The 27,308-nt window shown below is 34.3% G+C and overlaps 24 non-coding genes across 24 annotated transcripts; all 24 read left to right on the forward strand.

The window, feature by feature from the left end:
• Positions 1 to 160: 160 nt before the first annotated feature.
• TRNAR-UCU (transfer RNA arginine (anticodon UCU)) lies at positions 161 to 246 on the forward strand. The gene is given in 2 exon segments: positions 161 to 197; positions 211 to 246. It is a non-coding gene; the product is annotated as a tRNA-Arg (tRNA).
• A 975-nt stretch (positions 247 to 1,221) lies between these two features.
• TRNAR-UCU (transfer RNA arginine (anticodon UCU)) lies at positions 1,222 to 1,307 on the forward strand. The gene is given in 2 exon segments: positions 1,222 to 1,258; positions 1,272 to 1,307. It is a non-coding gene; the product is annotated as a tRNA-Arg (tRNA).
• A 975-nt stretch (positions 1,308 to 2,282) lies between these two features.
• On the forward strand, positions 2,283 to 2,368 carry TRNAR-UCU (transfer RNA arginine (anticodon UCU)). Its single transcript is given in 2 exon segments — positions 2,283 to 2,319; positions 2,333 to 2,368. It is a non-coding gene; the product is annotated as a tRNA-Arg (tRNA).
• Positions 2,369 to 3,344: 976 nt separating this feature from the next.
• On the forward strand, positions 3,345 to 3,430 carry TRNAR-UCU (transfer RNA arginine (anticodon UCU)). Its single transcript is given in 2 exon segments — positions 3,345 to 3,381; positions 3,395 to 3,430. It is a non-coding gene; the product is annotated as a tRNA-Arg (tRNA).
• Positions 3,431 to 4,405: 975 nt separating this feature from the next.
• TRNAR-UCU (transfer RNA arginine (anticodon UCU)) lies at positions 4,406 to 4,491 on the forward strand. The gene is given in 2 exon segments: positions 4,406 to 4,442; positions 4,456 to 4,491. It is a non-coding gene; the product is annotated as a tRNA-Arg (tRNA).
• Positions 4,492 to 6,136: 1,645 nt separating this feature from the next.
• On the forward strand, positions 6,137 to 6,222 carry TRNAR-UCU (transfer RNA arginine (anticodon UCU)). Its single transcript is given in 2 exon segments — positions 6,137 to 6,173; positions 6,187 to 6,222. It is a non-coding gene; the product is annotated as a tRNA-Arg (tRNA).
• Positions 6,223 to 7,197: 975 nt separating this feature from the next.
• TRNAR-UCU (transfer RNA arginine (anticodon UCU)) lies at positions 7,198 to 7,283 on the forward strand. The gene is given in 2 exon segments: positions 7,198 to 7,234; positions 7,249 to 7,283. It is a non-coding gene; the product is annotated as a tRNA-Arg (tRNA).
• A 975-nt stretch (positions 7,284 to 8,258) lies between these two features.
• TRNAR-UCU (transfer RNA arginine (anticodon UCU)) lies at positions 8,259 to 8,344 on the forward strand. Its single transcript is given in 2 exon segments — positions 8,259 to 8,295; positions 8,309 to 8,344. It is a non-coding gene; the product is annotated as a tRNA-Arg (tRNA).
• A 1,645-nt stretch (positions 8,345 to 9,989) lies between these two features.
• TRNAR-UCU (transfer RNA arginine (anticodon UCU)) lies at positions 9,990 to 10,075 on the forward strand. The gene is given in 2 exon segments: positions 9,990 to 10,026; positions 10,040 to 10,075. It is a non-coding gene; the product is annotated as a tRNA-Arg (tRNA).
• Positions 10,076 to 11,051: 976 nt separating this feature from the next.
• Positions 11,052 to 11,137, forward strand: TRNAR-UCU (transfer RNA arginine (anticodon UCU)). The gene is given in 2 exon segments: positions 11,052 to 11,088; positions 11,102 to 11,137. It is a non-coding gene; the product is annotated as a tRNA-Arg (tRNA).
• Positions 11,138 to 12,113: 976 nt separating this feature from the next.
• Positions 12,114 to 12,199, forward strand: TRNAR-UCU (transfer RNA arginine (anticodon UCU)). Its single transcript is given in 2 exon segments — positions 12,114 to 12,150; positions 12,164 to 12,199. It is a non-coding gene; the product is annotated as a tRNA-Arg (tRNA).
• A 975-nt stretch (positions 12,200 to 13,174) lies between these two features.
• TRNAR-UCU (transfer RNA arginine (anticodon UCU)) lies at positions 13,175 to 13,260 on the forward strand. The gene is given in 2 exon segments: positions 13,175 to 13,211; positions 13,225 to 13,260. It is a non-coding gene; the product is annotated as a tRNA-Arg (tRNA).
• A 975-nt stretch (positions 13,261 to 14,235) lies between these two features.
• TRNAR-UCU (transfer RNA arginine (anticodon UCU)) lies at positions 14,236 to 14,321 on the forward strand. The gene is given in 2 exon segments: positions 14,236 to 14,272; positions 14,286 to 14,321. It is a non-coding gene; the product is annotated as a tRNA-Arg (tRNA).
• Positions 14,322 to 15,296: 975 nt separating this feature from the next.
• Positions 15,297 to 15,382, forward strand: TRNAR-UCU (transfer RNA arginine (anticodon UCU)). Its single transcript is given in 2 exon segments — positions 15,297 to 15,333; positions 15,347 to 15,382. It is a non-coding gene; the product is annotated as a tRNA-Arg (tRNA).
• Positions 15,383 to 16,357: 975 nt separating this feature from the next.
• TRNAR-UCU (transfer RNA arginine (anticodon UCU)) lies at positions 16,358 to 16,443 on the forward strand. Its single transcript is given in 2 exon segments — positions 16,358 to 16,394; positions 16,408 to 16,443. It is a non-coding gene; the product is annotated as a tRNA-Arg (tRNA).
• Positions 16,444 to 17,419: 976 nt separating this feature from the next.
• TRNAR-UCU (transfer RNA arginine (anticodon UCU)) lies at positions 17,420 to 17,505 on the forward strand. Its single transcript is given in 2 exon segments — positions 17,420 to 17,456; positions 17,470 to 17,505. It is a non-coding gene; the product is annotated as a tRNA-Arg (tRNA).
• A 1,859-nt stretch (positions 17,506 to 19,364) lies between these two features.
• TRNAR-UCU (transfer RNA arginine (anticodon UCU)) lies at positions 19,365 to 19,450 on the forward strand. The gene is given in 2 exon segments: positions 19,365 to 19,401; positions 19,415 to 19,450. It is a non-coding gene; the product is annotated as a tRNA-Arg (tRNA).
• A 975-nt stretch (positions 19,451 to 20,425) lies between these two features.
• TRNAR-UCU (transfer RNA arginine (anticodon UCU)) lies at positions 20,426 to 20,511 on the forward strand. Its single transcript is given in 2 exon segments — positions 20,426 to 20,462; positions 20,476 to 20,511. It is a non-coding gene; the product is annotated as a tRNA-Arg (tRNA).
• A 975-nt stretch (positions 20,512 to 21,486) lies between these two features.
• Positions 21,487 to 21,572, forward strand: TRNAR-UCU (transfer RNA arginine (anticodon UCU)). The gene is given in 2 exon segments: positions 21,487 to 21,523; positions 21,537 to 21,572. It is a non-coding gene; the product is annotated as a tRNA-Arg (tRNA).
• A 975-nt stretch (positions 21,573 to 22,547) lies between these two features.
• TRNAR-UCU (transfer RNA arginine (anticodon UCU)) lies at positions 22,548 to 22,633 on the forward strand. The gene is given in 2 exon segments: positions 22,548 to 22,584; positions 22,598 to 22,633. It is a non-coding gene; the product is annotated as a tRNA-Arg (tRNA).
• Positions 22,634 to 23,608: 975 nt separating this feature from the next.
• TRNAR-UCU (transfer RNA arginine (anticodon UCU)) lies at positions 23,609 to 23,694 on the forward strand. Its single transcript is given in 2 exon segments — positions 23,609 to 23,645; positions 23,659 to 23,694. It is a non-coding gene; the product is annotated as a tRNA-Arg (tRNA).
• A 975-nt stretch (positions 23,695 to 24,669) lies between these two features.
• On the forward strand, positions 24,670 to 24,755 carry TRNAR-UCU (transfer RNA arginine (anticodon UCU)). Its single transcript is given in 2 exon segments — positions 24,670 to 24,706; positions 24,720 to 24,755. It is a non-coding gene; the product is annotated as a tRNA-Arg (tRNA).
• A 976-nt stretch (positions 24,756 to 25,731) lies between these two features.
• On the forward strand, positions 25,732 to 25,817 carry TRNAR-UCU (transfer RNA arginine (anticodon UCU)). The gene is given in 2 exon segments: positions 25,732 to 25,768; positions 25,782 to 25,817. It is a non-coding gene; the product is annotated as a tRNA-Arg (tRNA).
• Positions 25,818 to 26,792: 975 nt separating this feature from the next.
• Positions 26,793 to 26,878, forward strand: TRNAR-UCU (transfer RNA arginine (anticodon UCU)). Its single transcript is given in 2 exon segments — positions 26,793 to 26,829; positions 26,843 to 26,878. It is a non-coding gene; the product is annotated as a tRNA-Arg (tRNA).
• Positions 26,879 to 27,308: the final 430 nt, after the last annotated feature.

Consider the following 27,308-nt stretch of genomic DNA (forward strand, 5'->3'; position numbering starts at 1 on the left):
AACTCCTACTTGGTACTAACCACTATCTTGTCTGCTACTTTTCTGCCATCAACCTGTATGTGTTAAAATATAGAGAATTGTTACATCAAAGATTGTATTATCTATTACAATATTTTATTCTCCAAGCAGTAAAAGCAAAAGGAAAATTACTACCAACAGGGGCTCTGTGGCGCAATGGATAGCGCATTGGACTTCTAGTATGTTGTAGTTATTCAAAGGTTGTGGGTTCGAGTCCCACCAGAGTCATTGCATGAATTCACTTGCAAACTTTTAATATTCACATACGTCTGGATGTAACTTACAGATTGTAGGTTTGAATCCTAACAAAAATGTAGAAATGGGCTTTTCTACCTAATAATCCTCAAATTGGGTAGCACAAAATACTGGAATAATTCCTGATTCTTGAAAGAGTATTTGTAGGCTTAATAGCCAGTTGGAAGACTCAGTCATGTCTTTTAGTGCCATTTTGCAGAGTTGTAAAACTTTCACAATCCATAACAACATTTCTTACCATGGAATCAATTATTACATTCCAATATTTGATTTCAATGTTACAGATGATAAAAGTGGAATAATACTGGAAAAATTCCTGATAAAATACCGGAGTGACTCCTCATATTTGAAATAGGACTTCTAGCCAAATGTGGCATTTGGAATACTCAGACATGTCTATTTTTGCCACTTTGACAATCCATAGCAACATTTCTTTCCATGGAATCATATATTTCACTCCACCATGTGATTTCATTGTTACAGATGATAAAAGTGGAATAATACTGGAAAAAATCTTGATAAAATGCTGGAGTGACTCCTCTTATTTTAAACAGGACTTGTAGCCAAAATTGGCATTTGGAAGACACAGACATGGTTATTTTTGCCATTAGACAGACAGGTTGTGAATATCTGACAAACTTTTTGAAATTTGTAACAATGGAAAAAAAAATTCAATCCACCACTTGAACCCATTGTTACCGATAATAATTGAAGAAATATGTCTGTGACATTCTTCTGTGTCTCACTCAACCAAGAATCCAACTGTCAATCAGTAATAACAAGCTTTGAACTCCTACTTGGTACTAACCACTATCTTGTCTGCTACTTTTCTGCCATCAACCTGTATGTGTTAAAATATAGAGAATTGTTACATCAAAGATTGTATTATCTATTACAATATTTTATTCTCCAAGCAGTAAAAGCAAAAGGAAAATTACTACCAACAGGGGCTCTGTGGCGCAATGGATAGCGCATTGGACTTCTAGTATGTTGTAGTTATTCAAAGGTTGTGGGTTCGAGTCCCACCAGAGTCATTGCATCAATTCACTTGCAAACTTTTAATATTCACATACGTCTGGATGTAACTTACAGATTGTAGGTTTGAATCCTAACAAAAATGTAGAAATGGGCTTTTCTACCTAATAATCCTCAAATTGGGTAGCACAAAATACTGGAATAATTCCTGATACTTGAAAGAGTATTTGTAGGCTTAATAGCCAGTTGGAAGACTCAGTCATGTCTTTTAGTGCCATTTTGCAGAGTTGTAAAACTTTCACAATCCATAACAACATTTCTTACCATGGAATCAATTATTACATTCCAATATTTGATTTCAATGTTACAGATGATAAAAGTGGAATAATACTGGAAAAATTCCTGATAAAATACCGGAGTGACTCCTCATATTTGAAATAGGACTTCTAGCCAAATGTGGCATTTAGAATACTCAGACATGTCTATTTTTGCCACTTTGACAATCCATAGCAACAATTCATTCCATGGAATCAATTATTTCACTCCACCATGTGATTTCATTGTTACAGATGATAAAAGTGGAATAATACTGGAAAAAATATTGATAAAATGCTGGAGTGACTCCTCTTATTTCAAACAGGACTTCTAGCCAAAATTGGCATTTGGAAGACACAGACATGGTTATTTTTGCCATTAGACAGACAGGTTGTGAATATCTGACAAACTTTTTGAAATTTGTAACAATGGAAAAAAAAATTCAATCCACCACTTGAACCCATTGTTACCGATAATAATTGAAGAAATATGTCTGTGACATTCTTCTGTGTCTCACTCAACCAAGAATCCAACTGTCAATCAGTAATAACAAGCTTTGAACTCCTACTTGGTACTAACCACTATCTTGTCTGCTACTTTTCTGCCATCAACCTGTATGTGTTAAAATATAGAGAATTGTTACATCAAAGATTGTATTATCTATTACAATATTTTATTCTCCAAGCAGTAAAAGCAAAAGGAAAATTACTACCAACAGGGGCTCTGTGGCGCAATGGATAGCGCATTGGACTTCTAGTATGTTGTAGTTATTCAAAGGTTGTGGGTTCGAGTCCCACCAGAGTCATTGCATCAATTCCCATGCAAACTTTTAATATTCACATACGTCTGGATGTAACTTACAGATTGTAGGTTTGAATCCTAACAAAAATGTAGAAATGGGCTTTTCTACCTAATAATCCTCAAATTGGGTAGCACAAAATACTGGAATAATTCCTGATTCTTGAAAGAGTATTTGTAGGCTTAATAGCCAGTTGGAAGACTCAGTCATGTCTTTTAGTGCCATTTTGCAGAGTTGTAAAACTTTTACAATCCATAACAACATTTCTTACCATGGAATCAATTATTACATTCCAATATTTGATTTCAATGTTACAGATGATAAAAGTGGAATAATACTGGAAAAATTCCTGATAAAATACCAGAGTGACTCCTCATATTTGAAATAGGACTTCTAGCCAAATGTGGCATTTAGAATACTCAGACATGTCTATTTTTGCCACTTTGACAATCCATAGCAACATTTCTTTCCATGGAATCATATATTTCACTCCACCATGTGATTTCATTGTTACAGATGATAAAAGTGGAATAATACTGGAAAAAATATTGATAAAATGCTGGAGTGACTCCTCTTATTTCAAACAGGACTTGTAGCCAAAATTGGCATTTGGAAGACACAGACATGGTTATTTTTGCCATTAGACAGACAGGTTGTGAATATCTGACAAACTTTTAGAAATTTGTGACAATGGAAAAAAAAATTCAATCCACCACTTGAACCCATTGTTACCGATAATAATTGAAGAAATATGTCTGTGACAGTCTTCTGTGTCTCACTCAACCAAGAATCCAACTGTCAATCAGTAATAACAAGCTTTGAACTCCTACTTGGTACTAACCACTATCTTGTCTGCTACTTTTCTGCCATCAACCTGTATGTGTTAAAATATAGAGAATTGTTACATCAAAGATTGTATTATCTATTACAATATTTTATTCTCCAAGCAGTAAAAGGAAAAAGGAAAATTACTACCAACAGGGGCTCTGTGGCGCAATGGATAGCGCATTGGACTTCTAGTATGTTGTAGTTATTCAAAGGTTGTGGGTTTGAGTCCCACCAGAGTCATTGCATGAATTCACTTGCAAACTTTTAATATTCACATACGTCTGGATGTAACTTACAGATTGTAGGTTTGAATCCTAACAAAAATGTAGAAATGGGCTTTTCTACCTAATAATCCTCAAATTGGGTAGCACAAAATACTGGAATAATTCCTGATACTTGAAAGAGTATTTGTAGGCTTAATAGCCAGTTGGAAGACTCAGTCATGTCTTTTAGTGCCATTTTGCAGAGTTGTAAAACTTTCACAATCCATAACAACATTTCTTACCATGGAATCAATTATTACATTCCAATATTTGATTTCAATGTTACAGATGATAAAAGTGGAATAATACTGGAAAAATTCCTGATAAAATACCGGAGTGACTCCTCATATTTGAAATAGGACTTCTAGCCAAATGTGGCATTTAGAATACTCAGACATGTCTATTTTTGCCACTTTGACAATCCATAGCAACAATTCATTCCATGGAATCAATTATTTCACTCCACCATGTGATTTCATTGTTACAGATGATAAAAGTGGAATAATACTGGAAAAAATATTGATAAAATGCTGGAGTGACTCCTCTTATTTCAAACAGGACTTCTAGCCAAAATTGGCATTTGGAAGACACAGACATGGTTATTTTTGCCATTAGACAGACAGGTTGTGAATATCTGACAAACTTTTAGAAATTTGTGACAATGGAAAAAAAAATTCAATCCACCACTTGAACCCATTGTTACCGATAATAATTGAAGAAATATGTCTGTGACATTCTTCTGTGTCTCACTCAACCAAGAATCCAACTGTCAATCAGTAATAACAAGCTTTGAACTCCTACTTGGTACTAACCACTATCTTGTCTGCTACTTTTCTGCCATCAACCTGTATGTGTTAAAATATAGAGAATTGTTACATCAAAGATTGTATTATCTATTACAATATTTTATTCTCCAAGCAGTAAAAGCAAAAGGAAAATTACTACCAACAGGGGCTCTGTGGCGCAATGGATAGCGCATTGGACTTCTAGTATGTTGTAGTTATTCAAAGGTTGTGGGTTCGAGTCCCACTAGAGTCATTGCATCAATTCCCATGCAAACTTTTAATATTCACATACGTCTGGATGTAACTTACAGATTGTAGGTTTGAATCCTAACAAAAATGTAGAAATGGGCTTTTCTACCTAATAATCCTCAAATTGGGTAGCACAAAATACTGGAATAATTCCTGATTCTTGAAAGAGTATTTGTAGGCTTAATAGCCAGTTGGAAGACTCAGTCATGTCTTTTAGTGCCTAATAATCCTCAAATTGGGTAGCACAAAATACTGGAATAATTCCTGATTCTTGAAAGAGTATTTGTAGGCTTAATAGCCAGTTGGAAGACTCAGTCATGTCTTTTAGTGCCATTTTGCAGAGTTGTAAAACTTTCACAATCCATAACAACATTTCTTACCATGGAATCAATTATTACATTCCAATATTTGATTTCAGTGTTACAGATGATAAAAGTGGAATAATACTGGAAAAATTCCTGATAAAATACCGGAGTGACTCCTCATATTTGAAATAGGACTTCTAGCCAAATGTGGCATTTGGAATACTCAGACATGTCTATTTTTGCCACTTTGACAATCCATAGCAACATTTCTTTCCATGGAATCATATATTTCACTCCACCATGTGATTTCATTGTTACAGATGATAAAAGTGGAATAATACTGGAAAAAATCTTGATAAAATGCTGGAGTGACTCCTCTTATTTCAAACAGGACTTGTAGCCAAAATTGGCATTTGGAAGACACAGACATGGTTATTTTTGCCATTAGACAGACAGGTTGTGAATATCTGACAAACTTTTAGAAATTTGTGACAATGTAAAAAAAAATTCAATCCACCACTTGAACCCATTGTTACCGATAATAATTAATAGCCAGTTGGAAGACTCAGTCATGTCTTTTAGTGCCATTTTGCAGAGTTGTAAAACTTTCACAATCCATAACAACATTTCTTACCATGGAATCAATTATTACATTCCAATATTTGATTTCAGTGTTACAGATGATAAAAGTGGAATAATACTGGAAAAATTCCTGATAAAATACCGGAGTGACTCCTCATATTTGAAATAGGACTTCTAGCCAAATGTGGCATTTGGAATACTCAGACATGTCTATTTTTGCCACTTTGACAATCCATAGCAACATTTCTTTCCATGGAATCATATATTTCACTCCACCATGTGATTTCATTGTTACAGATGATAAAAGTGGAATAATACTGGAAAAAATCTTGATAAAATGCTGGAGTGACTCCTCTTATTTCAAACAGGACTTGCAGCCAAAATTGGCATTTGGAAGACACAGACATGGTTATTTTTGCCATTAGACAGACAGGTTGTAAATATCTGACAAACTTTTAGAAATTTGTGACAATGGAAAAAAAAATTCAATCCACCACTTGAACCCATTGTTACCGATAATAATTGAAGAAATATGTCTGTGACATTCTTCTGTGTCTCACTCAACCAAGAATCCAACTGTCAATCAGTAATAACAAGCTTTGAACTCCTACTTGGTACTAAGCACTATCTTGTCTGCTACTTTTCTGCCATCAACCTGTATGTGTTAAAATATAGAGAATTGTTACATCAAAGATTGTATTATCTATTACAATATTTTATTCTCCAAGCAGTAAAAGCAAAAGGAAAATTACTACCAACAGGGGCTCTGTGGCGCAATGGATAGCGCATTGGACTTCTAGTATGTTGTAGTTATTCAAAGGTTGTGGGTTCGAGTCCCACCAGAGTCATTGCATGAATTCACTTGCAAACTTTTAATATTCACATACGTCTGGATGTAACTTACAGATTGTAGGTTTGAATCCTAACAAAAATGTAGAAATGGGCTTTTCTACCTAATAATTCTCAAATTGGGTAGCACAAAATACTTGAATAATTCCTGATACTTGAAAGAGTATTTGTAGGCTTAATAGCCAGTTGGAAGACTCAGTCATGTCTTTTAGTGCCATTTTGCAGAGTTGTAAAACTTTCACAATCCATAACAACATTTCTTACCATGGAATCAATTATTACATTCCAATATTTGATTTCAGTGTTACAGATGATAAAAGTGGAATAATACTGGAAAAATTCCTGATAAAATACCGGAGTGACTCCTCATATTTGAAATAGGACTTCTAGCCAAATGTGGCATTTGGAATACTCAGACATGTCTATTTTTGCCACTTTGACAATCCATAGCAACATTTCTTTCCATGGAATCATATATTTCACTCCACCATGTGATTTCATTGTTACAGATGATAAAAGTGGAATAATACTGGAAAAAATCTTGATAAAATGCTGGAGTGACTCCTCTTATTTCAAACAGGACTTGCAGCCAAAATTGGCATTTGGAAGACACAGACATGGTTATTTTTGCCATTAGACAGACAGGTTGTGAATATCTGACAAACTTTTAGAAATTTGTGACAATGGAAAAAAAAATTCAATCCACCACTTGAACCCATTGTTACCGATAATAATTGAAGAAATATGTCTGTGACATTCTTCTGTGTCTCACTCAACCAAGAATCCAACTGTCAATCAGTAATAACAAGCTTTGAACTCCTACTTGGTACTAACCACTATCTTGTCTGCTACTTTTCTGCCATCAACCTGTATGTGTTAAAATATAGAGAATTGTTACATGAAAGATTGTATTATCTATTACAATATTTTATTCTCCAAGCAGTAAAAGCAAAAGGAAAATTACTACCAACAGGGGCTCTGTGGCGCAATGGATAGCGCATTGGACTTCTAGTATGTTGTAGTTATTCCAAGGTTGTGGGTTCGAGTCCCACCAGAGTCATTGCATGAATTCACTTGCAAACTTTTAATATTCACATACGTCTGGATGTAACTTACAGATTGTAGGTTTGAATCCTAACAAAAATGTAGAAATGGGCTTTTCTACCTAATAATCCTCAAATTGGGTAGCACAAAATACTGGAATAATTCCTGATACTTGAAAGAGTATTTGTAGGCTTAATAGCCAGTTGGAAGACTCAGTCATGTCTTTTAGTGCCATTTTGCAGAGTTGTAAAACTTTCACAATCCATAACAACATTTCTTACCATGGAATCAATTATTACATTCCAATATTTGATTTCAATGTTACAGATGATAAAAGTGGAATAATACTGGAAAAATTCCTGATAAAATACCGGAGTGACTCCTCATATTTGAAATAGGACTTCTAGCCAAATGTGGCATTTAGAATACTCAGACATGTCTATTTTTGCCACTTTGACAATCCATAGCAACAATTCATTCCATGGAATCAATTATTTCACTCCACCATGTGATTTCATTGTTACAGATGATAAAAGTGGAATAATACTGGAAAAAATATTGATAAAATGCTGGAGTGACTCCTCTTATTTCAAACAGGACTTCTAGCCAAAATTGGCATTTGGAAGACACAGACATGGTTATTTTTGCCATTAGACAGACAGGTTGTGAATATCTGACAAACTTTTAGAAATTTGTGACAATGGAAAAAAAAATTCAATCCACCACTTGAACCCATTGTTACCGATAATAATTGAAGAAATATGTCTGTGACATTCTTCTGTGTCTCACTCAACCAAGAATCCAACTGTCAATCAGTAATAACAAGCTTTGAACTCCTACTTGGTACTAACCACTATCTTGTCTGCTACTTTTCTGCCATCAACCTGTATGTGTTAAAATATAGAGAATTGTTACATCAAAGATTGTATTATCTATTACAATATTTTATTCTCCAAGCAGTAAAAGCAAAAGGAAAATTACTACCAACAGGGGCTCTGTGGCGCAATGGATAGCGCATTGGACTTCTAGTATGTTGTAGTTATTCAAAGGTTGTGGGTTCGAGTCCCACTAGAGTCATTGCATCAATTCCCATGCAAACTTTTAATATTCACATACGTCTGGATGTAACTTACAGATTGTAGGTTTGAATCCTAACAAAAATGTAGAAATGGGCTTTTCTACCTAATAATCCTCAAATTGGGTAGCACAAAATACTGGAATAATTCCTGATTCTTGAAAGAGTATTTGTAGGCTTAATAGCCAGTTGGAAGACTCAGTCATGTCTTTTAGTGCCTAATAATCCTCAAATTGGGTAGCACAAAATACTGGAATAATTCCTGATTCTTGAAAGAGTATTTGTAGGCTTAATAGCCAGTTGGAAGACTCAGTCATGTCTTTTAGTGCCATTTTGCAGAGTTGTAAAACTTTCACAATCCATAACAACATTTCTTACCATGGAATCAATTATTACATTCCAATATTTGATTTCAGTGTTACAGATGATAAAAGTGGAATAATACTGGAAAAATTCCTGATAAAATACCGGAGTGACTCCTCATATTTGAAATAGGACTTCTAGCCAAATGTGGCATTTGGAATACTCAGACATGTCTATTTTTGCCACTTTGACAATCCATAGCAACATTTCTTTCCATGGAATCATATATTTCACTCCACCATGTGATTTCATTGTTACAGATGATAAAAGTGGAATAATACTGGAAAAAATCTTGATAAAATGCTGGAGTGACTCCTCTTATTTCAAACAGGACTTGTAGCCAAAATTGGCATTTGGAAGACACAGACATGGTTATTTTTGCCATTAGACAGACAGGTTGTGAATATCTGACAAACTTTTAGAAATTTGTGACAATGTAAAAAAAAATTCAATCCACCACTTGAACCCATTGTTACCGATAATAATTAATAGCCAGTTGGAAGACTCAGTCATGTCTTTTAGTGCCATTTTGCAGAGTTGTAAAACTTTCACAATCCATAACAACATTTCTTACCATGGAATCAATTATTACATTCCAATATTTGATTTCAGTGTTACAGATGATAAAAGTGGAATAATACTGGAAAAATTCCTGATAAAATACCGGAGTGACTCCTCATATTTGAAATAGGACTTCTAGCCAAATGTGGCATTTGGAATACTCAGACATGTCTATTTTTGCCACTTTGACAATCCATAGCAACATTTCTTTCCATGGAATCATATATTTCACTCCACCATGTGATTTCATTGTTACAGATGATAAAAGTGGAATAATACTGGAAAAAATCTTGATAAAATGCTGGAGTGACTCCTCTTATTTCAAACAGGACTTGCAGCCAAAATTGGCATTTGGAAGACACAGACATGGTTATTTTTGCCATTAGACAGACAGGTTGTAAATATCTGACAAACTTTTAGAAATTTGTGACAATGGAAAAAAAAATTCAATCCACCACTTGAACCCATTGTTACCGATAATAATTGAAGAAATATGTCTGTGACATTCTTCTGTGTCTCACTCAACCAAGAATCCAACTGTCAATCAGTAATAACAAGCTTTGAACTCCTACTTGGTACTAAGCACTATCTTGTCTGCTACTTTTCTGCCATCAACCTGTATGTGTTAAAATATAGAGAATTGTTACATCAAAGATTGTATTATCTATTACAATATTTTATTCTCCAAGCAGTAAAAGCAAAAGGAAAATTACTACCAACAGGGGCTCTGTGGCGCAATGGATAGCGCATTGGACTTCTAGTATGTTGTAGTTATTCAAAGGTTGTGGGTTCGAGTCCCACCAGAGTCATTGCATGAATTCACTTGCAAACTTTTAATATTCACATACGTCTGGATGTAACTTACAGATTGTAGGTTTGAATCCTAACAAAAATGTAGAAATGGGCTTTTCTACCTAATAATTCTCAAATTGGGTAGCACAAAATACTTGAATAATTCCTGATACTTGAAAGAGTATTTGTAGGCTTAATAGCCAGTTGGAAGACTCAGTCATGTCTTTTAGTGCCATTTTGCAGAGTTGTAAAACTTTCACAATCCATAACAACATTTCTTACCATGGAATCAATTATTACATTCCAATATTTGATTTCAGTGTTACAGATGATAAAAGTGGAATAATACTGGAAAAATTCCTGATAAAATACCGGAGTGACTCCTCATATTTGAAATAGGACTTCTAGCCAAATGTGGCATTTGGAATACTCAGACATGTCTATTTTTGCCACTTTGACAATCCATAGCAACATTTCTTTCCATGGAATCATATATTTCACTCCACCATGTGATTTCATTGTTACAGATGATAAAAGTGGAATAATACTGGAAAAAATCTTGATAAAATGCTGGAGTGACTCCTCTTATTTCAAACAGGACTTGCAGCCAAAATTGGCATTTGGAAGACACAGACATGGTTATTTTTGCCATTAGACAGACAGGTTGTGAATATCTGACAAACTTTTAGAAATTTGTGACAATGGAAAAAAAAATTCAATCCACCACTTGAACCCATTGTTACCGATAATAATTGAAGAAATATGTCTGTGACATTCTTCTGTGTCTCACTCAACCAAGAATCCAACTGTCAATCAGTAATAACAAGCTTTGAACTCCTACTTGGTACTAACCACTATCTTGTCTGCTACTTTTCTGCCATCAACCTGTATGTGTTAAAATATAGAGAATTGTTACATGAAAGATTGTATTATCTATTACAATATTTTATTCTCCAAGCAGTAAAAGCAAAAGGAAAATTACTACCAACAGGGGGCTCTGTGGCGCAATGGATAGCGCATTGGACTTCTAGTATGTTGTAGTTATTCAAAGGTTGTGGGTTCGAGTCCCACCAGAGTCATTGCATGAATTCACTTGCAAACTTTTAATATTCACATACGTCTGGATGTAACTTACAGATTGTAGGTTTGAATCCTAACAAAAATGTAGAAATGGGCTTTTCTACCTAATAATTCTCAAATTGGGTAGCACAAAATACTTGAATAATTCCTGATACTTGAAATAGTATTTGTAGGCTTAATAGCCAGTTGGAAGACTCAGTCATGTCTTTTAGTGCCATTTTGCAGAGTTGTAAAACTTTCACAATCCATAACAACATTTCTTACCATGGAATCAATTATTACATTCCAATATTTGATTTCAGTGTTACAGATGATAAAAGTGGAATAATACTGGAAAAATTCCTGATAAAATACCGGAGTGACTCCTCATATTTGAAATAGGACTTCTAGCCAAATGTGGCATTTGGAATACTCAGACATGTCTATTTTTGCCACTTTGACAATCCATAGCAACATTTCTTTCCATGGAATCATATATTTCACTCCACCATGTGATTTCATTGTTACAGATGATAAAAGTGGAATAATACTGGAAAAAATCTTGATAAAATGCTGGAGTGACTCCTCTTATTTCAAACAGGACTTGCAGCCAAAATTGGCATTTGGAAGACACAGACATGGTTATTTTTGCCATTAGACAGACAGGTTGTGAATATCTGACAAACTTTTAGAAATTTGTGACAATGGAAAAAAAAATTCAATCCACCACTTGAACCCATTGTTACCGATAATAATTGAAGAAATATGTCTGTGACATTCTTCTGTGTCTCACTCAACCAAGAATCCAACTGTCAATCAGTAATAACAAGCTTTGAACTCCTACTTGGTACTAACCACTATCTTGTCTGCTACTTTTCTGCCATCAACCTGTATGTGTTAAAATATAGAGAATTGTTACATGAAAGATTGTATTATCTATTACAATATTTTATTCTCCAAGCAGTAAAAGCAAAAGGAAAATTACTACCAACAGGGGGCTCTGTGGCGCAATGGATAGCGCATTGGACTTCTAGTATGTTGTAGTTATTCAAAGGTTGTGGGTTCGAGTCCCACCAGAGTCATTGCATGAATTCACTTGCAAACTTTTAATATTCACATACGTCTGGATGTAACTTACAGATTGTAGGTTTGAATCCTAACAAAAATGTAGAAATGGGCTTTTCTACCTAATAATTCTCAAATTGGGTAGCACAAAATACTTGAATAATTCCTGATACTTGAAATAGTATTTGTAGGCTTAATAGCCAGTTGGAAGACTCAGTCATGTCTTTTAGTGCCATTTTGCAGAGTTGTAAAACTTTCACAATCCATAACAACATTTCTTACCATGGAATCAATTATTACATTCCAATATTTGATTTCAGTGTTACAGATGATAAAAGTGGAATAATACTGGAAAAATTCCTGATAAAATACCGGAGTGACTCCTCATATTTGAAATAGGACTTCTAGCCAAATGTGGCATTTGGAATACTCAGACATGTCTATTTTTGCCACTTTGACAATCCATAGCAACATTTCTTTCCATGGAATCATATATTTCACTCCACCATGTGATTTCATTGTTACAGATGATAAAAGTGGAATAATACTGGAAAAAATCTTGATAAAATGCTGGAGTGACTCCTCTTATTTCAAACAGGACTTCTAGCCAAAATTGGCATTTGGAAGACACGGACATGGTTATTTTTGCCATTAAACAGACAGGTTGTGAATATCTGACAAACTTTTTGAAATTTGTGACAATGGAAAAAAAAATTCAATCCACCACTTGAACCCATTGTTACCGATAATAATTGAAGAAATATGTCTGTGACATTCTTCTGTGTCTCACTCAACCAAGAATCCAACTGTCAATCAGTAATAACAAGCTTTGAACTCCTACTTGGTACTAACCACTATCTTGTCTGCTACTTTTCTGCCATCAACCTGTATGTGTTAAAATATAGAGAATTGTTACATGAAAGATTGTATTATCTATTACAATATTTTATTCTCCAAGCAGTAAAAGCAAAAGGAAAATTACTACCAACAGGGGCTCTGTGGCGCAATGGATAGCGCATTGGACTTCTAGTATGTCATAGTTATTCAAAGGTTGTGGGTTCGAGTCCCACCAGAGTCATTGCATGAATTCACTTGCAAACTTTTAATATTCACATACGTCTGGATGTAACTTACAGATTGTAGGTTTGAATCCTAACAAAAATGTAGAAATGGGCTTTTCTACCTAATAATCCTCAAATTGGGTAGCACAAAATACTGGAATAATTCCTGATACTTGAAAGAGTATTTGTAGGCTTAATAGCCAGTTGGAAGACTCAGTCATGTCTTTTAGTGCCATTTTGCAGAGTTGTAAAACTTTCACAAACCATAACAACATTTCTTACCATGGAATCAATTATTACATTCCAATATTTGATTTCAATGTTACAGATGATAAAAGTGGAATAATACTGGAAAAATTCCTGATAAAATACCGGAGTGACTCCTCATATTTGAAATATTACTTCTAGCCAAATGTGGCATTTAGAATACTCAGACATGTCTATTTTTGCCACTTTGACAATCCATAGCAACAATTCATTCCATGGAATCAATTATTTCACTCCACCATGTGATTTCATTGTTACAGATGATAAAAGTGGAATAATACTGGAAAAAATATTGATAAAATGCTGGAGTGACTCCTCTTATTTCAAACAGGACTTCTAGCCAAAATTGGCATTTGGAAGACACAGACATGGTTATTTTTGCCATTAGACAGACAGGTTGTGAATATCTGACAAACTTTTAGAAATTTGTGACAATGGAAAAAAAAATTCAATCCACCACTTGAACCCATTGTTACCGATAATAATTGAAGAAATATGTCTGTGACATTCTTCTGTGTCTCACTCAACCAAGAATCCAACTGTCAATCAGTAATAACAAGCTTTGAACTCCTACTTGGTACTAAGCACTATCTTGTCTGCTACTTTTCTGCCATCAACCTGTATGTGTTAAAATATAGAGAATTGTTACATCAAAGATTGTATTATCTATTACAATATTTTATTCTCCAAGCAGTAAAAGCAAAAGGAAAATTACTACCAACAGGGGCTCTGTGGCGCAATGGATAGCGCATTGGACTTCTAGTATGTTGTAGTTATTCAAAGGTTGTGGGTTCGAGTCCCACCAGAGTCATTGCATGAATTCACTTGCAAACTTTTAATATTCACATACGTCTGGATGTAACTTACAGATTGTAGGTTTGAATCCTAACAAAAATGTAGAAATGGGCTTTTCTACCTAATAATTCTCAAATTGGGTAGCACAAAATACTTGAATAATTCCTGATACTTGAAAGAGTATTTGTAGGCTTAATAGCCAGTTGGAAGACTCAGTCATGTCTTTTAGTGCCATTTTGCAGAGTTGTAAAACTTTCACAATCCATAACAACATTTCTTACCATGGAATCAATTATTACATTCCAATATTTGATTTCAGTGTTACAGATGATAAAAGTGGAATAATACTGGAAAAATTCCTGATAAAATACCGGAGTGACTCCTCATATTTGAAATAGGACTTCTAGCCAAATGTGGCATTTGGAATACTCAGACATGTCTATTTTTGCCACTTTGACAATCCATAGCAACATTTCTTTCCATGGAATCATATATTTCACTCCACCATGTGATTTCATTGTTACAGATGATAAAAGTGGAATAATACTGGAAAAAATCTTGATAAAATGCTGGAGTGACTCCTCTTATTTCAAACAGGACTTCTAGCCAAAATTGGCATTTGGAAGACACGGACATGGTTATTTTTGCCATTAAACAGACAGGTTGTGAATATCTGACAAACTTTTTGAAATTTGTGACAATGGAAAAAAAAATTCAATCCACCACTTGAACCCATTGTTACCGATAATAATTGAAGAAATATGTCTGTGACATTCTTCTGTGTCTCACTCAACCAAGAATCCAACTGTCAATCAGTAATAACAAGCTTTGAACTCCTACTTGGTACCAACCACTATCTTGTCTGCTACTTTTCTGCCATCAACCTGTATGTGTTAAAATATAGAGAATTGTTACATGAAAGATTGTATTATCTATTACAATATTTTATTCTCCAAGCAGTAAAAGCAAAAGGAAAATTACTACCAACAGGGGCTCTGTGGCGCAATGGATAGCGCATTGGACTTCTAGTATGTTGTAGTTATTCAAAGGTTGTGGGTTCGAGTCCCACCAGAGTCATTGCATGAATTCACTTGCAAACTTTTAATATTCACATACGTCTGGATGTAACTTACAGATTGTAGGTTTGAATCCTAACAAAAATGTAGAAATGGGCTTTTCTACCTAATAATCCTCAAATTGGGTAGCACAAAATACTGGAATAATTCCTGATACTTGAAAGAGTATTTGTAGGCTTAATAGCCAGTTGGAAGACTCAGTCATGTCTTTTAGTGCCATTTTGCAGAGTTGTAAAACTTTCACAAACCATAACAACATTTCTTACCATGGAATCAATTATTACATTCCAATATTTGATTTCAATGTTACAGATGATAAAAGTGGAATAATACTGGAAAAATTCCTGATAAAATACCGGAGTGACTCCTCATATTTGAAATATTACTTCTAGCCAAATGTGGCATTTAGAATACTCAGACATGTCTATTTTTGCCACTTTGACAATCCATAGCAACAATTCATTCCATGGAATCAATTATTTCACTCCACCATGTGATTTCATTGTTACAGATGATAAAAGTGGAATAATACTGGAAAAAATATTGATAAAATGCTGGAGTGACTCCTCTTATTTCAAACAGGACTTCTAGCCAAAATTGGCATTTGGAAGACACAGACATGGTTATTTTTGCCATTAGACAGACAGGTTGTGAATATCTGACAAACTTTTAGAAATTTGTGACAATGGAAAAAAAAATTCAATCCACCACTTGAACCCATTGTTACCGATAATAATTGAAGAAATATGTCTGTGACATTCTTCTGTGTCTCACTCAACCAAGAATCCAACTGTCAATCAGTAATAACAAGCTTTGAACTCCTACTTGGTACTAAGCACTATCTTGTCTGCTACTTTTCTGCCATCAACCTGTATGTGTTAAAATATAGAGAATTGTTACATCAAAGATTGTATTATCTATTACAATATTTTATTCTCCAAGCAGTAAAAGCAAAAGGAAAATTACTACCAACAGGGGCTCTGTGGCGCAATGGATAGCGCATTGGACTTCTAGTATGTTGTAGTTATTCAAAGGTTGTGGGTTCGAGTCCCACCAGAGTCATTGCATGAATTCACTTGCAAACTTTTAATATTCACATACGTCTGGATGTAACTTACAGATTGTAGGTTTGAATCCTAACAAAAATGTAGAAATGGGCTTTTCTACCTAATAATTCTCAAATTGGGTAGCACAAAATACTTGAATAATTCCTGATACTTGAAAGAGTATTTGTAGGCTTAATAGCCAGTTGGAAGACTCAGTCATGTCTTTTAGTGCCATTTTGCAGAGTTGTAAAACTTTCACAATCCATAACAACATTTCTTACCATGGAATCAATTATTACATTCCAATATTTGATTTCAGTGTTACAGATGATAAAAGTGGAATAATACTGGAAAAATTCCTGATAAAATACCGGAGTGACTCCTCATATTTGAAATAGGACTTCTAGCCAAATGTGGCATTTGGAATACTCAGACATGTCTATTTTTGCCACTTTGACAATCCATAGCAACATTTCTTTCCATGGAATCATATATTTCACTCCACCATGTGATTTCATTGTTACAGATGATAAAAGTGGAATAATACTGGAAAAAATCTTGATAAAATGCTGGAGTGACTCCTCTTATTTCAAACAGGACTTGCAGCCAAAATTGGCATTTGGAAGACACAGACATGGTTATTTTTGCCATTAGACAGACAGGTTGTAAATATCTGACAAACTTTTAGAAATTTGTGACAATGGAAAAAAAAATTCAATCCACCACTTGAACCCATTGTTACCGATAATAATTGAAGAAATATGTCTGTGACATTCTTCTGTGTCTCACTCAACCAAGAATCCAACTGTCAATCAGTAATAACAAGCTTTGAACTCCTACTTGGTACTAACCACTATCTTGTCTGCTACTTTTCTGCCATCAACCTGTATGTGTTAAAATATAGAGAATTGTTACATGAAAGATTGTATTATCTATTACAATATTTTATTCTCCAAGCAGTAAAAGCAAAAGGAAAATTACTACCAACAGGGGGCTCTGTGGCGCAATGGATAGCGCATTGGACTTCTAGTTTGTTGTAGTTATTCAAAGGTTGTGGGTTCGAGTCCCACCAGAGTCATTGCATGAATTCACTTGCAAACTTTTAATATTCACATACGTCTGGATGTAACTTACAGATTGTAGGTTTGAATCCTAACAAAAATGTAGAAATGGGCTTTTCAACCTAATAATTCTCAAATTGGGTAGCACAAAATACTTGAATAATTCCTGATACTTGAAATAGTATTTGTAGGCTTAATAGCCAGTTGGAAGACTCAGTCATGTCTTTTAGTGCCATTTTGCAGAGTTGTAAAACTTTCACAATCCATAACAACATTTCTTACCATGGAATCAATTATTACATTCCAATATTTGATTTCAGTGTTACAGATGATAAAAGTGGAATAATACTGGAAAAATTCCTGATAAAATACCGGAGTGACTCCTCATATTTGAAATAGGACTTCTAGCCAAATGTGGCATTTGGAATACTCAGACATGTCTATTTTTGCCACTTTGACAATCCATAGCAACATTTCTTTCCATGGAATCATATATTTCACTCCACCATGTGATTTCATTGTTACAGATGATAAAAGTGGAATAATACTGGAAAAAATCTTGATAAAATGCTGGAGTGACTCCTCTTATTTCAAACAGGACTTCTAGCCAAAATTGGCATTTGGAAGACACGGACATGGTTATTTTTGCCATTAAACAGACAGGTTGTGAATATCTGACAAACTTTTTGAAATTTGTGACAATGGAAAAAAAAATTCAATCCACCACTTGAACCCATTGTTACCGATAATAATTGAAGAAATATGTCTGTGACATTCTTCTGTGTCTCACTCAACCAAGAATCCAACTGTCAATCAGTAATAACAAGCTTTGAACTCCTACTTGGTACTAACCACTATCTTGTCTGCTATTTTTCTGCCATCAACCTGTATGTGTTAAAATATAGAGAATTGTTACATGAAAGATTGTATTATCTATTACAATATTTTATTCTCCAAGCAGTAAAAGTTTGAATCCTAACAAAAATGTAGAAATGGGCTTTTCTACCTAATAATTCTCAAATTGGGTAGCACAAAATACTTGAATAATTCCTGATACTTGAAAGAGTATTTGTAGGCTTAATAGCCAGTTGGAAGACTCAGTCATGTCTTTTAGTGCCATTTTGCAGAGTTGTAAAACTTTCACAATCCATAACAACATTTCTTACCATGGAATCAATTATTACATTCCAATATTTGATTTCAGTGTTACAGATGATAAAAGTGGAATAATACTGGAAAAATTCCTGATAAAATACCGGAGTGACTCCTCATATTTGAAATAGGACTTCTAGCCAAATGTGGCATTTGGAATACTCAGACATGTCTATTTTTGCCACTTTGACAATCCATAGCAACATTTCTTTCCATGGAATCATATATTTCACTCCACCATGTGATTTCATTGTTACAGATGATAAAAGTGGAATAATACTGGAAAAAATCTTGATAAAATGCTGGAGTGACTCCTCTTATTTCAAACAGGACTTCTAGCCAAAATTGGCATTTGGAAGACACGGACATGGTTATTTTTGCCATTAAACAGACAGGTTGTGAATATCTGACAAACTTTTTGAAATTTGTGACAATGGAAAAAAAAATTCAATCCACCACTTGAACCCATTGTTACCGATAATAATTGAAGAAATATGTCTGTGACATTCTTCTGTGTCTCACTCAACCAAGAATCCAACTGTCAATCAGTAATAACAAGCTTTGAACTCCTACTTGGTACTAACCACTATCTTGTCTGCTACTTTTCTGCCATCAACCTGTATGTGTTAAAATATAGAGAATTGTTACATGAAAGATTGTATTATCTATTACAATATTTTATTCTCCAAGCAGTAAAAGCAAAAGGAAAATTACTACCAACAGGGGCTCTGTGGTGCAATGGATAGCGCATTGGACTTCTAGTATGTTGTAGTTATTCAAAGGTTGTGGGTTTGAGTCCCACCAGAGTCATTGCATGAATTCACTTGCAAACTTTTAATATTCACATACGTCTGGATGTAACTTACAGATTGTAGGTTTGAATCCTAACAAAAATGTAGAAATGGGCTTTTCTACCTAATAATCCTCAAATTGGGTAGCACAAAATACTGGAATAATTCCTGATACTTGAAAGAGTATTTGTAGGCTTAATAGCCAGTTGGAAGACTCAGTCATGTCTTTTAGTGCCATTTTGCAGAGTTGTAAAACTTTCACAAACCATAACAACATTTCTTACCATGGAATCAATTATTACATTCCAATATTTGATTTCAATGTTACAGATGATAAAAGTGGAATAATACTGGAAAAATTCCTGATAAAATACCGGAGTGACTCCTCATATTTGAAATATTACTTCTAGCCAAATGTGGCATTTAGAATACTCAGACATGTCTATTTTTGCCACTTTGACAATCCATAGCAACAATTCATTCCATGGAATCAATTATTTCACTCCACCATGTGATTTCATTGTTACAGATGATAAAAGTGGAATAATACTGGAAAAAATATTGATAAAATGCTGGAGTGACTCCTCTTATTTCAAACAGGACTTCTAGCCAAAATTGGCATTTGGAAGACACAGACATGGTTATTTTTGCCATTAGACAGACAGGTTGTGAATATCTGACAAACTTTTAGAAATTTGTGACAATGGAAAAAAAAATTCAATCCACCACTTGAACCCATTGTTACCGATAATAATTGAAGAAATATGTCTGTGACATTCTTCTGTGTCTCACTCAACCAAGAATCCAACTGTCAATCAGTAATAACAAGCTTTGAACTCCTACTTGGTACTAAGCACTATCTTGTCTGCTACTTTTCTGCCATCAACCTGTATGTGTTAAAATATAGAGAATTGTTACATCAAAGATTGTATTATCTATTACAATATTTTATTCTCCAAGCAGTAAAAGCAAAAGGAAAATTACTACCAACAGGGGCTCTGTGGCGCAATGGATAGCGCATTGGACTTCTAGTATGTTGTAGTTATTCAAAGGTTGTGGGTTCGAGTCCCACCAGAGTCATTGCATGAATTCACTTGCAAACTTTTAATATTCACATACGTCTGGATGTAACTTACAGATTGTAGGTTTGAATCCTAACAAAAATGTAGAAATGGGCTTTTCTACCTAATAATTCTCAAATTGGGTAGCACAAAATACTTGAATAATTCCTGATACTTGAAAGAGTATTTGTAGGCTTAATAGCCAGTTGGAAGACTCAGTCATGTCTTTTAGTGCCATTTTGCAGAGTTGTAAAACTTTCACAATCCATAACAACATTTCTTACCATGGAATCAATTATTACATTCCAATATTTGATTTCAATGTTACAGATGATAAAAGTGGAATAATACTGGAAAAATTCCTGATAAAATACCGGAGTGACTCCTCATATTTGAAATATTACTTCTAGCCAAATGTGGCATTTAGAATACTCAGACATGTCTATTTTTGCCACTTTGACAATCCATAGCAACAATTCATTCCATGGAATCAATTATTTCACTCCACCATGTGATTTCATTGTTACAGATGATAAAAGTGGAATAATACTGGAAAAAATATTGATAAAATGCTGGAGTGACTCCTCTTATTTCAAACAGGACTTCTAGCCAAAATTGGCATTTGGAAGACACAGACATGGTTATTTTTGCCATTAGACAGACAGGTTGTGAATATCTGACAAACTTTTAGAAATTTGTGACAATGGAAAAAAAAATTCAATCCACCACTTGAACCCATTGTTACCGATAATAATTGAAGAAATATGTCTGTGACATTCTTCTGTGTCTCACTCAACCAAGAATCCAACTGTCAATCAGTAATAACAAGCTTTGAACTCCTACTTGGTACTAACCACTATCTTGTCTGCTACTTTTCTGCCATCAACCTGTATGTGTTAAAATATAGAGAATTGTTACATGAAAGATTGTATTATCTATTACAATATTTTATTCTCCAAGCAGTAAAAGCAAAAGGAAAATTACTACCAACAGGGGCTCTGTGGCGCAATGGATAGCGCATTGGACTTCTAGTATGTTGTAGTTATTCAAAGGTTGTGGGTTCGAGTCCCACCAGAGTCATTGCATGAATTCACTTGCAAACTTTTAATATTCACATACGTCTGGATGTAACTTACAGATTGTAGGTTTGAATCCTAACAAAAATGTAGAAATGGGCTTTTCTACCTAATAATCCTCAAATTGGGTAGCACAAAATACTGGAATAATTCCTGATACTTGAAAGAGTATTTGTAGGCTTAATAGCCAGTTGGAAGACTCAGTCATGTCTTTTAGTGCCATTTTGCAGAGTTGTAAAACTTTCACAAACCATAACAACATTTCTTACCATGGAATCAATTATTACATTCCAATATTTGATTTCAATGTTACAGATGATAAAAGTGGAATAATACTGGAAAAATTCCTGATAAAATACCGGAGTGACTCCTCATATTTGAAATATTACTTCTAGCCAAATGTGGCATTTAGAATACTCAGACATGTCTATTTTTGCCACTTTGACAATCCATAGCAACAATTCATTCCATGGAATCAATTATTTCACTCCACCATGTGATTTCATTGTTACAGATGATAAAAGTGGAATAATACTGGAAAAAATATTGATAAAATGCTGGAGTGACTCCTCTTATTTCAAACAGGACTTCTAGCCAAAATTGGCATTTGGAAGACACAGACATGGTTATTTTTGCCATTAGACAGACAGGTTGTGAATATCTGACAAACTTTTAGAAATTTGTGACAATGGAAAAAAAAATTCAATCCACCACTTGAACCCATTGTTACCGATAATAATTGAAGAAATATGTCTGTGACATTCTTCTGTGTCTCACTCAACCAAGAATCCAACTGTCAATCAGTAATAACAAGCTTTGAACTCCTACTTGGTACTAACCACTATCTTGTCTGCTACTTTTCTGCCATCAACCTGTATGTGTTAAAATATAGAGAATTGTTACATCAAAGATTGTATTATCTATTACAATATTTTATTCTCCAAGCAGTAAAAGCAAAAGGAAAATTACTACCAAAAGGGGCTCTGTGGCGCAATGGATAGCGCATTGGACTTCTAGTATGTTGTAGTTATTCAAAGGTTGTGGGTTCGAGTCCCACCAGAGTCATTGCATGAATTCACTTGCAAACTTTTAATATTCACATACGTCTGGATGTAACTTACAGATTGTAGGTTTGAATCCTAACAAAAATGTAGAAATGGGCTTTTCTACCTAATAATTCTCAAATTGGGTAGCACAAAATACTTGAATAATTCCTGATACTTGAAAGAGTATTTGTAGGCTTAATAGCCAGTTGGAAGACTCAGTCATGTCTTTTAGTGCCATTTTGCAGAGTTGTAAAACTTTCACAATCCATAACAACATTTCTTACCATGGAATCAATTATTACATTCCAATATTTGATTTCAGTGTTACAGATGATAAAAGTGGAATAATACTGGAAAAATTCCTGATAAAATACCGGAGTGACTCCTCATATTTGAAATAGGACTTCTAGCCAAATGTGGCATTTGGAATACTCAGACATGTCTATTTTTGCCACTTTGACAATCCATAGCAACATTTCTTTCCATGGAATCATATATTTCACTCCACCATGTGATTTCATTGTTACAGATGATAAAAGTGGAATAATACTGGAAAAAATCTTGATAAAATGCTGGAGTGACTCCTCTTATTTCAAACAGGACTTGCAGCCAAAATTGGCATTTGGAAGACACAGACATGGTTATTTTTGCCATTAGACAGACAGGTTGTAAATATCTGACAAACTTTTAGAAATTTGTGACAATGGAAAAAAAAATTCAATCCACCACTTGAACCCATTGTTACCGATAATAATTGAAGAAATATGTCTGTGACATTCTTCTGTGTCTCACTCAACCAAGAATCCAACTGTCAATCAGTAATAACAAGCTTTGAACTCCTACTTGGTACTAACCACTATCTTGTCTGCTACTTTTCTGCCATCAACCTGTATGTGTTAAAATATAGAGAATTGTTACATGAAAGATTGTATTATCTATTACAATATTTTATTCTCCAAGCAGTAAAAGCAAAAGGAAAATTACTACCAACAGGGGCTCTGTGGCGCAATGGATAGCGCATTGGACTTCTAGTATGTTGTAGTTATTCAAAGGTTGTGGGTTCGAGTCCCACCAGAGTCATTGCATGAATTCACTTGCAAACTTTTAATATTCACATACGTCTGGATGTAACTTACAGATTGTAGGTTTGAATCCTAACAAAAATGTAGAAATGGGCTTTTCTACCTAATAATCCTCAAATTGGGTAGCACAAAATACTGGAATAATTCCTGATACTTGAAAGAGTATTTGTAGGCTTAATAGCCAGTTGGAAGACTCAGTCATGTCTTTTAGTGCCATTTTGCAGAGTTGTAAAACTTTCACAAACCATAACAACATTTCTTACCATGGAATCAATTATTACATTCCAATATTTGATTTCAATGTTACAGATGATAAAAGTGGAATAATACTGGAAAAATTCCTGATAAAATACCGGAGTGACTCCTCATATTTGAAATATTACTTCTAGCCAAATGTGGCATTTAGAATACTCAGACATGTCTATTTTTGCCACTTTGACAATCCATAGCAACAATTCATTCCATGGAATCAATTATTTCACTCCACCATGTGATTTCATTGTTACAGATGATAAAAGTGGAATAATACTGGAAAAAATATTGATAAAATGCTGGAGTGACTCCTCTTATTTCAAACAGGACTTCTAGCCAAAATTGGCATTTGGAAGACACAGACATGGTTATTTTTGCCATTAGACAGACAGGTTGTGAATATCTGACAAACTTTTAGAAATTTGTAACAATGGAAAAAAAAATTCAATCCACCACTTGAACCCATTGTTACCGATAATAATTGAAGAAATATGTCTGTGACATTCTTCTGTGTCTCACTCAACCAAGAATCCAACTGTCAATCAGTAATAACAAGCTTTGAACTCCTACTTGGTACTAACCACTATCTTGTCTGCTACTTTTCTGCCATCAACCTGTATGTGTTAAAATATAGAGAATTGTTACATCAAAGATTGTATTATCTATTACAATATTTTATTCTCCAAGCAGTAAAAGCAAAAGGAAAATTACTACCAACAGGGGCTCTGTGGCGCAATGGATAGCGCATTGGACTTCTAGTATGTTGTAGTTATTCAAAGGTTGTGGGTTCGAGTCCCACCAGAGTCATTGCGTGAATTCACTTGCAAACTTTTAATATTCACATACATCTGGATGTAACTTACAGATTGTAGGTTTGAATCCTAACAAAAATGTAGAAATGGGCTTTTCTACCTAATAATTCTCAAATTGGGTAGCACAAAATACTTGAATAATTCCTGATACTTGAAATAGTATTTGTAGGCTTAATAGCCAGTTGGAAGACTCAGTCATGTCTTTTAGTGCCATTTTGCAGAGTTGTAAAACTTTCACAATCCATAACAACATTTCTTACCATGGAATCAATTATTACATTCCAATATTTGATTTCAGTGTTATAGATGATAAAAGTGGAATAATACTGGAAAAATTCCTGATAAAATACCGGAGTGACTCCTCATATTTGAAATAGGACTTCTAGCCAAATGTGGCATTTGGAATACTCAGACATGTCTATTTTTGCCACTTTGACAATCCATAGCAACATTTCTTTCCATGGAATCATATATTTCACTCCACCATGTGATTTCATTGTTACAGATGATAAAAGTGGAATAATACTGGAAAAAATCTTGATAAAATGCTGGAGTGATTCCTCTTATTTCAAACAGGACTTCTAGCCAAAATTGGCATTTGGAAGACACAGACATGGTTATTTTTGCCATTAGACAGACAGGTTGTGAATATCTGACAAACTTTTTGAAATTTGTAACAATGGAAAAAAAAATTCAATCCACCACTTGAACCCATTGTTACCGATAATAATTGAAGAAATATGTCTGTGACATTCTTCTGTGTCTCACTCAACCAAGAATCCAACTGTCAATCAGTAATAACAAGCTTTGAACTCCTACTTGGTACTAACCACTATCTTGTCTGCTACTTTTCTGCCATCAACCTGTATGTGTTAAAATATAGAGAATTGTTACATCAAAGATTGTATTATCTATTACAATATTTTATTCTCCAAGCAGTAAAAGCAAAAGGAAAATTACTACCAACAGGGGGCTCTGTGGCGCAATGGATAGCACATTGGACTTCTAGTATGTTGTAATTATTAAAAGGTTGTGGGTTCAAGTCCCACCAGAGTCATTGCATGAATTCACTTGCAAACTTTTAATATTCACATACGTCTGGATGTAACTTACAGATTGTAGGTTTGAATCCTAACAAAAATGTAGAAATGGGCTTTTCTACCTAATAATCCTCAAATTGGGTAGCACAAAATACTGGAATAATTCCTGATACTTGAAATAGTATTTGTAGGCTTAATAGCCAGTTGGAAGACTCAGTCATGTCTTTTAGTGCCATTTTGCAGAGTTGTAAAACTTTCACAATCCATAACAACATTTCTTACCATGGAATCAATTATTACATTCCAATATTTGATTTCAGTGTTACAGATGATAAAAGTGGAATAATACTGGAAAAATTCCTGATAAAATACCGGAGTGACTCCTCATATTTGAAATATGACTTCTAGCCAAATGTGGCATTTGGAATACTCAGACATGTCTATTTTTGCCACTTTGACAATCCATAGCAACATTTCTTTCCATGGAATCATATATTTCACTCCACCATGTGATTTCATTGTTACAGATGATAAAAGTGGAATAATACTGGAAAAAATCTTGATAAAATGCTGGAGTGATTCCTCTTATTTCAAACAGGACTTCTAGCCAAAATTGGCATTTGGAAGACACAGACATGGTTATTTTTGCCATTAGACAGACAGGTTGTGAATATCTGACAAACTTTTTGAAATTTGTAACAATGGAAAAAAAAATTCAATCCACCACTTGAACCCATTGTTACCGATAATAATTGAAGAAATATGTCTGTGACATTCTTCTGTGTCTTACTCAACCAAGAATCCAACTGTCAATCAGTAATAACAAGCTTTGAACTCATACTCGGTACCAACCACTATCTTGTCTGCTACTTTTCTGCCATCAACCTGTATGTGTTAAAATATAGAGAATTGTTACATCAAAGATTGTATTATCTATTACAATATTTTATTCTCCAAGCAGTAAAAGCAAAAGGAAAATTACTACCAACAGGGGCTCTGTGGCGCAATGGATAGCGCATTGGACTTCTAGTATGTTGTAATTATTAAAAGGTTGTGGGTTCGAGTCCCACCAGAGTCATTGCATGAATTCACTTGCAAACTTTTAATATTCACATACGTCTGGATGTAACTTACAGATTGTAGGTTTGAATCCTAACAAAAATGTAGAAATGGGCTTTTCTACCTAATAATCCTCAAATTGGGTAGCACAAAATACTGGAATAATTCCTGATACTTGAAATAGTATTTGTAGGCTTAATAGCCAGTTGGAAGACTCAGTCATGTCTTTTAGTGCCATTTTGCAGAGTTGTAAAACTTTCACAATCCATAACAACATTTCTTACCATGGAATCAATTATTACATTCCAATATTTGATTTCAGTGTTACAGATGATAAAAGTGGAATAATACTGGAAAAATTCCTGATAAAATACCGGAGTGACTCCTCATATTTGAAATATGACTTCTAGCCAAATGTGGCATTTGGAATACTCAGACATGTCTATTTT

This window comes from Mixophyes fleayi, chromosome 3, assembly GCF_038048845.1.
Source record: "Mixophyes fleayi isolate aMixFle1 chromosome 3, aMixFle1.hap1, whole genome shotgun sequence".
Lineage (NCBI taxonomy): Eukaryota > Metazoa > Chordata > Amphibia > Anura > Limnodynastidae > Mixophyes > Mixophyes fleayi.